Genomic DNA, 11,073 nt, shown 5'->3' with positions numbered 1-11,073 from the left:
AAATGAAATGAAATGAAATGAAATGAAATGAAATGAAATGAAATGAACAGCAAAAGCTTAATATAAAGAATTAACTGTGGGAGTGCCTGGCTGGCTCAGTCAAAAGAGCATGTGACTCTCGAGCATGAGTTTGAGCCCCATGTTGGATGTAGACATTACTTAAGTGAATAAATAAATACTTTAAAAAAGAATTAACTTTTAAGGGATTACCTAAGAGAAAAAGAAAATTTTAAAGAATACGGAAATAGCATGTATGAAGCTGCCACTCCCTCTGAGCTGAGGCAGACCCTAGCAAGGAATAGATTTGGTGGGAGGCCACTCCAGACTTTGTGGGCCAGTGAATGGTAGACAAGTAAGCTGCCCTCTGGGTTGCTAGGGGAAGCTACCCACAGGAAGGTGCTATGTGCTGTTGAGAGGAGCAAACCAGAAACAGGAAGCAAAGCTCGTCCTGCAGTCTCTCTTCAGCACCCTCTGCAGATAAACCTTAATATTATGTGCTTGGCAAAAGAGAAATGTTTACATGGTTCAGGTGCATTATCACAGAGCAGGTAATGAGGAGATGAGCAGATAGATCTGGAGATAAAAGACAGTAAATTGGCAACTGGCACATTCTATCCTCTCCATTGAACAAAGAGATGCTACCATATGGGAAATCCTGCCCTGTGCATTAGTACCCATTTTCTCCTGTCCTGTTGCTGCCCAAAGTATCCCTCCTGTTAAAGGCTTTTGGTCCTGATGCTTCTTTCCTGCTCAAAGACTGGCTCCTTCAAGTATCCTCTCTCTTCTGCCTCATCTATCTGTCCCTTACCAATGGACCATTCCAGCAGCATAGAAACATGTTCCAGTCTCTTTGTACTGTTCCTTTATGAATTTTTAGCTGTACAAAATACATTGGGATGAATACATTAATTTGGGAATGTATCCATTCCTACTTCTTTTGATAAAAGCATGTTTTGATGTTTCCCCAATTTACCTCTCCACCTCAGACCTCACTTCCAAACTTAATACTCATGTTATTTTCCTACTTCACCGTCTCTAGTGCTGAGGGTGGGGGCAGGTAATGAACCTAGACCCAAACTTTGACCTTTCATTTTCTTCTCTTTCTATTGAAGGCTTTGTATTTTTCTTCCTCTCTAATGGAAACTTCGTTTATGTCACTTCTTGAGATTCCGCTTCCTGTGCATAATTTAATGTTTACTGCTTTAAACTTTGCTCTTAATAGTAAAGAGATTTTTGGAATTTAGAATTCCCCTTTCCCTTTGAAGTCTATCATCTTCAAAGGGACTTAAGAAAATCAATGTAGAGTCCAAGGGTTGCCTGATAATCTTGGTTAATAATATGAATAATTTCCTATTATACTTAACAAATATCCATTTGAGGGTCACCTGGGTGGCTCAGTCAGTTAAGCGACTAACTTTGGCTCGAGTCATGATCTCACAGTTTGTGAGTTTGAGCCCCACGTTGAGCTCTGTGCTGGTGGCTTGGAGCCTGGAGCCTGCTTCGGATTCTGTGTGTCTCTCTCTCACTCCCGCTCACATTCTGTCTCTCTCTCTCTTTCCAAAAAAAACTTTTTTAAATATTTTAAAAAATATCTACTTGCATATATGGTCAAATGATTTTTGACAAGGGTGCTAAGACCATTCAATGGGGAAAGATAATCTTTTCAACAAATGGTACTGAGAAAACAGTATCTGCATGTGAAAGAATGAAGTTGGCTCCTTAACCTTGTGCAGACAAAAATTAACTCAAAATAGATCAAAGACCTAAATTTAAGAGGTAAAGCCATAAAACTCATAGAAAAACAGGGGAATAGTTTCATCACTTTGGATTTGAGAATAATTTCTTGGATATCACACTAAAAACTCAGACAACAAGAAAAACTAGATAAATTGGACTTCACCAAAATAAAAAAAACTTTTGTTCATTAAAAGACACTGTCAAGAGAGTGAAAAGATAATCCACAGAATTGGACAAAATGTCTGCAAAGCCCATATCTGTTAAGGGATTAACATCCAGAGTATATGAAGAACTCCTAAATTCAACAATGAAAAAACCAAACAACACAGTGCAAAAATCGACAAAGGATATGTATTGACATTTCTCCAAAGAAGATATATAAGTAGCCAAAAACCACATGAAAAGATGCTCAGTATACAACTAGCTTATCAAGGAAATGCAAATCAAAGCTGCAAAGAGATATATACTTCACACCCATTAGGGTGGCTATTATCAAAACAGCAATAACATAGCAAGTATTGGTAAGGATGTAGAAAAATTGGAACCATTGTATCATTGCTGGTGAGAATATAAAATAGTGCGGCCACTGTGGAAAACAGTATGGCATTTCTTCAAAAAGTTTAACATAGAATTACCCTATTATCCAGCATTCCACAGGTACATACCCAAGACAATTGAAAGAAAGACTCAAATACTTGTACACCAGTGTTCACAGCAGTGTTGTTATTCATGATCGCCAAAAGGTAGAAACAACCAAATATCCATCAATAGATGAATGAATAAACAAAATGTAGTATATAAAAGCAGCTGTTTACAATGTATGCCTCTGGAAAGTAAAACTTGGGTTTTGTGGGGAAAGTGGTATTTTAATTTTTTATTGTGTACCATTCTTTACTGTTTGGATTTTTACTATGTGTATGCAATTTTATAATTAAACTTTAAAATAATAATTACTTTTTTTTATTTTAGAGAGAGAGCATGAGCAGGGGAGAGGGAGAGGGAGAGAGAGAGAGAGAGAGAGAGAGAGAGAGAGAGAGAAAGAAAGAGGGAGAATCTCAAGCAGGCTCCATGCTTAGTGCAGAGCCTGATCTCATGACACTAGGATCATGACCTGAACGGAAATCAGGAGTCGGATGCTCAACCGACTAAGCCACCCAGGCGTCCCCAAAATAATTATTAAAAAGGTACATTTTTTTCTCTCAACTGCAAAAATAGACCATTTCTAAAATTTACCCCTTAAGCTCATCACTCCCTCCTTCACCCTTGACCTGCATTATGAAAAGTGTTTGGTATTCTCCAGCAATGAGTCATCCCTGGGGGTTGCTGGTCTCTAGGTTGCTGAAGTGAGTTAGTGTTGCCAGTTTGCAGATATAACTGAAACCACTTTAAGGGGAAAGATTTATGGTTTAAAACTTTTTTTTTTTTCAACGTTTATTTATTTTTGGGACAGAGAGAGACAGAGCATGAATGGGGGAGGGGCAGAGAGAGAGGGAGACACAGAATCGGAAACAGGCTCCAGGCTCTGAGCCATCAGCCCAGAGCCTGACGCGGGGCTCGAACTCACGGACCGCGAGATCGTGACCTGGCTGAAGTTGGACGCTCAACCGACTGCGCCACCCAGGCGCCCCAAGATTTATGGTTTAATCTGATACAGCAGTTTATCAAAGTAACTTTTTAAAATAGAGCCATTCTTTGACAGTATAACCAGGATTACCTTGGAAAGTTTACATTTTATAGATGGACATATGTGTGGATTCAGGGCATATAGGATATTATTTTCTCTTAAGCTGTCAGAATCTATAGTCTGTACTTTACACATGTAAATCTCATTAGTAAATTAATACATTTGCCCTTCAGTCCTTTTTCATATTAGTGAATGATTTGGAGAACCTCCTAGTTCCCCTAGATGTTTGCAGCAGAAAATGAGGTTGGAACTGGAAGGAAGTTGGCTATAATAACCATATGTTTGTGCTCTCCCTTGCTCAATAGTAAGCATGTCAAAGTACAGTTAATGCAAGAGAAATGTAAATGACCCTAGTCATAAATGCATGACTTTTATATATAAGATCCTTTTACCTCAGGCAAGATTATTTTTAAACATAATATTGACATTAAGATAATCATAGCATTTATACCTCTCGTCAAGGTTAAAGTTCCAAATCTGTGAAAAATACATTAAATTGTCAGAAAATAGGGCACTGATCTGAATGAAAGTTGATTCTCAAACACTTGAAGTACATGAACTTTACTGAGATAATTTTGGTGAAAATTACCTAAATTACTTATGATTTCTGCCCGGATCTAAAATAATGAGTGGCTTTAATTGTCAATGTGAGACACTAGGGTTTTCCTTTTCTGTTGAAAAATTTAACTTTTATGTTAAGAGTAAGCCTTGCAAACAACTACTTAAATCCTTTGACAAATTCTAAATGGAATGGAATGTTATTGAAATTATTCAAGCTGACCAATGGGACCTGAGGGGAAGTCTGCTAGGAGACTTCAGGGAAAGTTTTCTTTGATGGAAAGACACAAATGGGAAGAAATAGCTCTTCTTCCCCTAGACATCACCTGTGAAAGAATTCTTGGCCTTGCTGCAGCCATCTTGTTAAATGAGGGGAGCTTGCCGGAAATGGCAAGTAGAAAGGAGAAGAAATCAAGCAACTTAAAGACATCGAATAGTCACCAAATTAACCAGCCAGGGAGCCACTCCAGTTAAGTCTTCTTGTTTTGTGAAATAATACACTTTTCTTACTGTTTAAAAAAAAATTATTTAAGAACGATTACACAGAGAGTTGAAAATGTGGAAGTAATTGAAAAATTCAAACTAAGGTTAAATTATGTTATTCGTACCTCAGTGATGATCTAATGCAAATTATGTCCTGAAATTAATACTCCATTAACTTAAACATGGTGTAGATTCTGAATGTTTCTTCCACAATGTGTACTTGTGCATATGCATGAGAGTTTCTCTGTGTCCAGTGGTATTCTGGTAAATAGGTTCTAAAAACAAAACAAAATGCCCAAACCATGATTTGTAGCATTTGCAGATTTCTGTGGTGTAAATATTCCCATCATGGCTGATTTCAAGATGCTAAGTATTTAACAACTGGCTTACATAATACGTACTTGAATACTTGAATAGTTAAGAATTGGTTCTCACAGAACATAATTGCTGAGTTGAAGGATTGAAGGAGAAATGCATCTTTATACTTCATATGGTCACATTGTTTTCCAGGTGGTTGTACCACATCCCTGTCAGAACTTGCTCATTTCAGAATTTAAACATTTTTGCCAATCTGATAAATGTGGAATTGGTATTTATTGTTATTTTAATTTGCATTTATCATGAGGTTGAAAGATAACTTTCCATATATTTTCTTTTTTCCTTACATTTTTTCATGTTTTTAATCATTTGGGCTTTCTCTTCTATAAGTCCTAGCCTTTACCCAGTTGTTTATTGGAGTATTTATAATTTATGGGATTTCTTTATGTATTCTGGATACTAATCTTTTGCCAGTTAATGGTTACATGCATTGCAAATAACCTTTCCCAGTCTTTTCTTTATCATTATACTTAATGGTGTTTTATGTTGTTTAGAAGTCTGTACTCTTCTCTCTGCTTACCCATAGCTCCCTAACACCCAACACCTCTGTATTCCTATGGAGAATCTGGCTACCCTGAAATCCAAATTCTTTAATGTGCCTTTCAAGGCTCTCCTTGATTTGAAAATTGGGAATGATATAGTTACTTATTCCTATCATTTTTGTGAGGATGGAATGAAATAATATATGTGAGGTATCCATCCCCCTTACCCATGCTCTTTCTTTTCAATATTCTTCTCATTTGCTTTTTCCTGTGCCTGGAATGTTCTTCTTGTCCCTCTTTGCCTTCTCAGGAAAGTCTTCCTTGATCTTTTAAGACTGGGTTAAGTACCCATGGCACACATTCTTGTTGCTGTCACTATGCAGCAAGGAATGCATAGGAAGAGGCATTCCTAGCCCTCTTCCCTGATAATGAAACCCTGACTTTGTGTTTTGTGCCTTTTCTTAGGGCTAAGCCAATTTGTTAGCCTGTCTCCCTGCCTCCTGTGGTAGCTGCTGGAGACTGGCTCACTTGATAGCTATTCCAGCCTCCTCTGATCTGTGTTTCTGTACTTTGGAGGCTGAAAAGCTAAGTATTATATATTCCAAGACTCTCTTGTAACTAGGATTCTGGATGTGAATTGGGTCCTGCAAATCAAAATGCTTTGGTGCAAAACCTGAATTCTAAATCAAGTTACGTGATAAGCATGCCATCCGCCATCCATTTTGCTGACATGTGCAGCAGAGGCAGTGTGCTTCTAGAGTCAGCCACTGTGGGGGTACTTTCCCATTTGGTAGGCAGAATCCAGATCATTGCAGAAGTATCAGCTGAATTGGCAGCCCAGTTCCATGGAATGACTTTGGAAATTGTTCCTATAAATTCAGCCCAAGTTTGTTTCATCCTGTAAGTGACTAATGCCCTATAATAAGCTTCTATCTTTTTAAAATAGATGGAGTGCAATACCTCAACAAAACTCAGACTGATATACCTTCTTTACACCTGTGGTGACCTTGTGACCCAATTCTGTTCAATGAGAAATAAGTAGAAGCCTTGGACCCTGATGAATTTCCAAAGACATCTTACCAGTCCTGGACTGCCTACCTATGGGTTTCTTTTACATGATAGAATAAAATCCTAATTTATTTAAGCCCTGTGGTTGGGTCTTTTTTTTTTTTTTAAGTAGGCTTCACACCCAGTGTGGAGCCCAATGCAGGGCCTGAACTCATGACCCTGCGATCAAGACCGGAGCTGAGATCAATTGTTGAACACTTAACCGACTAAGTCACCTGGGCAACTCCTGGTTGGGTCTTTTTTGTTAGCAGCGGAATGCAGCTCCTAACTGATACAGTAAGCATTGAACAATGTGTGCTGTAGTGTTAAAAAAAATATTAGCATAGGGGGCACCTGGGTGGCTCAGTCAGTTAAGTGTCCAGCTTTGGTTCAGGTCATGATCTCGCGGTTCGTGAGTTGGAGCCCCACATCTGGCTCTGTGCTGACAGCTCAGAGCCTGGAGCCTGCTTCAGATTCTTTGTCTCCTCCTCTCTCTCTGCCCCTCCCCCGCTCCTTCTCTGTCTCTCAACAATGAAATGTTAAAAAAATTAAAAAATATATTAGCGTAGTACTAATACAGTATTGTTATAGTATAGTATAATATCGTATTAAAAAATGGGCAGAGGACCTGAATAGATGCTTTTCCAAAGAAGACATACAAATGGTCAATAGACACATGAAAAAATGCTCAACATCACTCATCACCAGGAAAATGCAACTCAAAACCACAATGAGATATCACTTTACACTGGTCAGAATGGATAGAATCTAAAACATGAGGGGCGCCTGGGTGGCGCAGTTGGTTGGGCGTCCGACTTCAGCCAGGTCATGATCTCGCGGTCCGTGAGTTCGAGCCCCGCGTCAGGCTCTGGGCTGATGGCTCAGAGCCTGGAGCCTGTTTCCGATTCTGTGTCTCCCTCTCTCTCTGCCCCTCCCCCGTTCATGCTCTGTCTCTCTCTGTCCCAAAAATAAATAAAAAAACGTTAAAACATGAGATACAAAAAGTGTTGGTGAGGATGTGGAGAAAAAGGAACTCTCATGTAGTATTGGAGAGAATGCAAATTGGTGCTGCCACTGTGGAAAACAGTTCCTCAAAAAAAATTAAAAATAGTAATACCATGTGACCCATTAATTCCATATTGGGTATTTATCACAAGAAAATGAAAACATGAATTCAAAAAGATACATGCACCCCTATGTTTATTGCATCATTACTTACAATAGCCAAGATACAATGGAAGCAATGCCAACTGTCCATCCGTAGATGAACAGATAATGAAGATGTGGTATGTGTGTGTGTGTGTGTGTGTGTGTGTGTGTAATACACACACATATATATACATATATATTTACTATATATATACACACATATATATTTACTATACACACACACACACACACACATATATATATATATACACACATATATATACACACACACATATATATTTACTATATATATGTTGTGTGTGTATACCTGGTCTTGATTGCAGGGTCATGAGTTCAGGCCCTGCATTGGGCTCCACACTGGGTGTGAAGCCTATTTAAAAAAGAAAAGAAAAAAAAATTAAGACCCAACCATAGGGGCTTAAATAAATTAGGATTTTATTCTATCATGTAAAAGAAACCCATAGGTAGGCAGTGCAGGACTGGTAAGATGGCTTTGGAAATTCATCAGGGTCCAAGGCTTCTACTTATTTCTCATTGAACAGAATTGGGTCACAAGGTCACCACAGGTGTAAAGAAGGTATATCATATATATATATATATATATATATATATATATATATATATATTTATATTTACTATATATATATATGTGTGTTTGTGTGTGTGTGGGTGTATTTACAATGGAATAATACTCATCCATAAAAAAGAATGAGATCTTGCCATTTGTGACAACATGGATGGACCCAGAGGGTATAATGCTGAGTGAAATGAGTCAAACAGAAAGATACATACCATATGATTTCAGTCATATGTGACATTTAAGAAAACAAATGACCAAACAAAGAAAAAAGAGACCAAAAAAAAAAAAAACCCAACCAAAAAAACCAAAAAAACAGGTTTAAACACAGAGAACAAACTGGTGGTTGCCAGAGGGGAAGTGGGTGGGGGGCTGGGTGAAATAAGGGGGATTAAGAGTACAGTTATGAGGAGCACTGAGAAATGTATAGACTTGTTGAATCATATTGTACACCTGAAGCTAATATAGCACTGTTAATTATACTTCAATAAAAAATAATGAAAAAAATATTTGTGGACCAATTGATTTATGAATAAAGGCACTGAAGCATGACTGTGTGTGTGTGTGTGTGTGTGTGTGTGTGTGTGTGTGCGCGCGCGCGTGCGCTACAATGTAAAGTGTAAAACAGGAAGTGGTAGAGTAAGGGCAATGATGTAGGTAGGGGTTTCATAGGCCAAGTTAAAGAGTTAGACATCACCTTTTTTTTTTTTATTTTTTTTATTTTGTTTTAATGTTTATTTTTTTTTTGGAGAGACACAGAGTGTGAATGGGGGAGGGGCAGAGAGAGGGAGGCACAGAATCTGAAGCTGGCTCCAGGCTCTGCACCTTATGCACAGAGCCTGACGGGCTGGAACCCACGAACTGTGAGATCAGGACCTGAGCCGAAGTTGGATGCTTAACCAGCCTGAGCCACCCAGGCACCCCATTACCTTTAGATAATAGGGAATCATTAAAGGGATTTGAGCAGGTGTGTTACTTCCTCAGGTTTGCATTTTTGATAGGTTACTTAGGTGTGGCCCAGTACTGCAGGCAATACTGCATTGTTAAATCTACAAATTGTAAGGTAAAAAATGATGAATACTTGCAATAATTTTTTTAGAAGTATTTTATTTATTTTTTAAAATAAGCCACACTCAATGTGGGGCTGGAACTCACGACCCCCACACCAAGAGTCACATGTTGTACTGAGTGAGCCACCTATGTGTCCTGCAATAATTATTCTTACATTTGTGAATATAAGTGTATCTTCAGGGAAATTCTTTAATGTGGAATTACTAAGTTGGAGTGTATACACTTAAAATACTGAGAGATATTGCCAAATTGTATTTAAAAGAGCTCACACTCTCAAAAGTGTGCTCCTTTCCTTATCCTCACCAATACTGGGTATTTTAAATTTGTAGCATTCTTTTTCCCCCCACATTACTCCATTTAATATTATCTTGGAGAGGTGGGTAGAGGCACAAGGATAAATCTAGAGATTTATTTTCATCAAAAACACACATTCCCAAGCATTAGGGCCTGGTTAAAACAAGTTAACTCCAGTATGCCAGAAAAATTAATTAGCATTTACCTTCTGAGTCCAGTTAACCATTTCCCCCCAGTTTTATTGATACATGATTGACATATAACATTGTTTAAGGTGTTTATATATATATATATTGTTTGATAATGTATGTGTTATCATAATAGCTTGATATATGTATGTGTTGTGAAATATTACACAATAAGTTTAGTTAACATCCATCACCTCACATAGTTACACATTTTTTTCTTGTGGTGAGAACTTTTAAGATCTTTCTTAGCAACTTTCAGATATATAATACAATATTGTTAACCATAGTCATCACACTGTATATTATATCTTCAGTGCTTATTTGTCTGTAACTAGATAGTTTGTATCATTCTGATAGGTGAAATGTTGTTTCATTGCTTTTTAAATTATATATATATATAATATATTTAAAATATATATATATAATTTTAAAATATATAAAATATATTTAATAAATATATAAAATATAAATTATATAAAAATATAAATATATTTAATTATATATATAATTATATGTATTTAATGTATATTATAATTTAAAAAATATATAATATATATTATATATATAATTTAAAAAGCAATGAAACATTTCATTATATATATGTTTATATATATATATGTTTATTTATATATATATGTTTATTTATTTATTTTGAGAGAGATAGTGCATGGGAGGGGCAGAGAGAGAAAGAGAGAGAGAATCCCAAGCATGCTCTGTACTGTCAGTACAGAGTCCGATGCAGGGCTGGAAGTCACAAACCGTGAGATCATGACCTGAGCCAAAACCAAGAGCCAGAAGCTTAACCAACTGAGCGACCCAGGTGATCCCGATTTTACATACTTTTCTACTGAGTTGCTGGTCTTTTTAATTCCTGAGAGCTGATTTTATATAAAGGAAATTACTACTGTGACTATCTTGTATGTTGTGACTTTCCCCGCCCTGGTTTCCTTTTTGTCTTTTTGCCTTATTTATGTTTTTTTCTTTCATTTTATGAATTTATTTTTATGTACTTTTTTAATTTTTTAAAATTTGTTTAAATTCAGGTTAGTTAACGTGAATTTATTTTTTATGTAGTCAAAATTACCCATCTTTTCCTTTATGGCTTTTTTGTTTGTTTGTTTTCATTTTGCTTTGTTTTTGGTATGTGTGTTATGCTTCATCTTACCATCTTTACCCTCCATGTAACTGAGCTAACCAGCCAGAGAAGACATTCCTGACTTCTCTGCTGTCTACATGCACTTTCTCAGCTATTATTTCACATCACCTTTGTGAGCTGAGGGGAGCAGGAGGAAAAGGCAAGGGAAATTTATTGAGGGCAAACACTAAGCCAAATGCTTATCACAGTGAAAGATCAGAAGCAAAGAAGGATGTTTTCCAACAGGACTGGGGGTAGGAGACTGGACT

The sequence above is a fragment of the Herpailurus yagouaroundi genome, unplaced genomic scaffold, assembly GCF_014898765.1.
Source record: "Herpailurus yagouaroundi ecotype Mexico unplaced genomic scaffold, PumYag 165, whole genome shotgun sequence".
NCBI classification, from domain to species: Eukaryota; Metazoa; Chordata; class Mammalia; order Carnivora; family Felidae; genus Herpailurus; species Herpailurus yagouaroundi.
Note: the sequence above shows the minus strand (reverse complement) of the source record.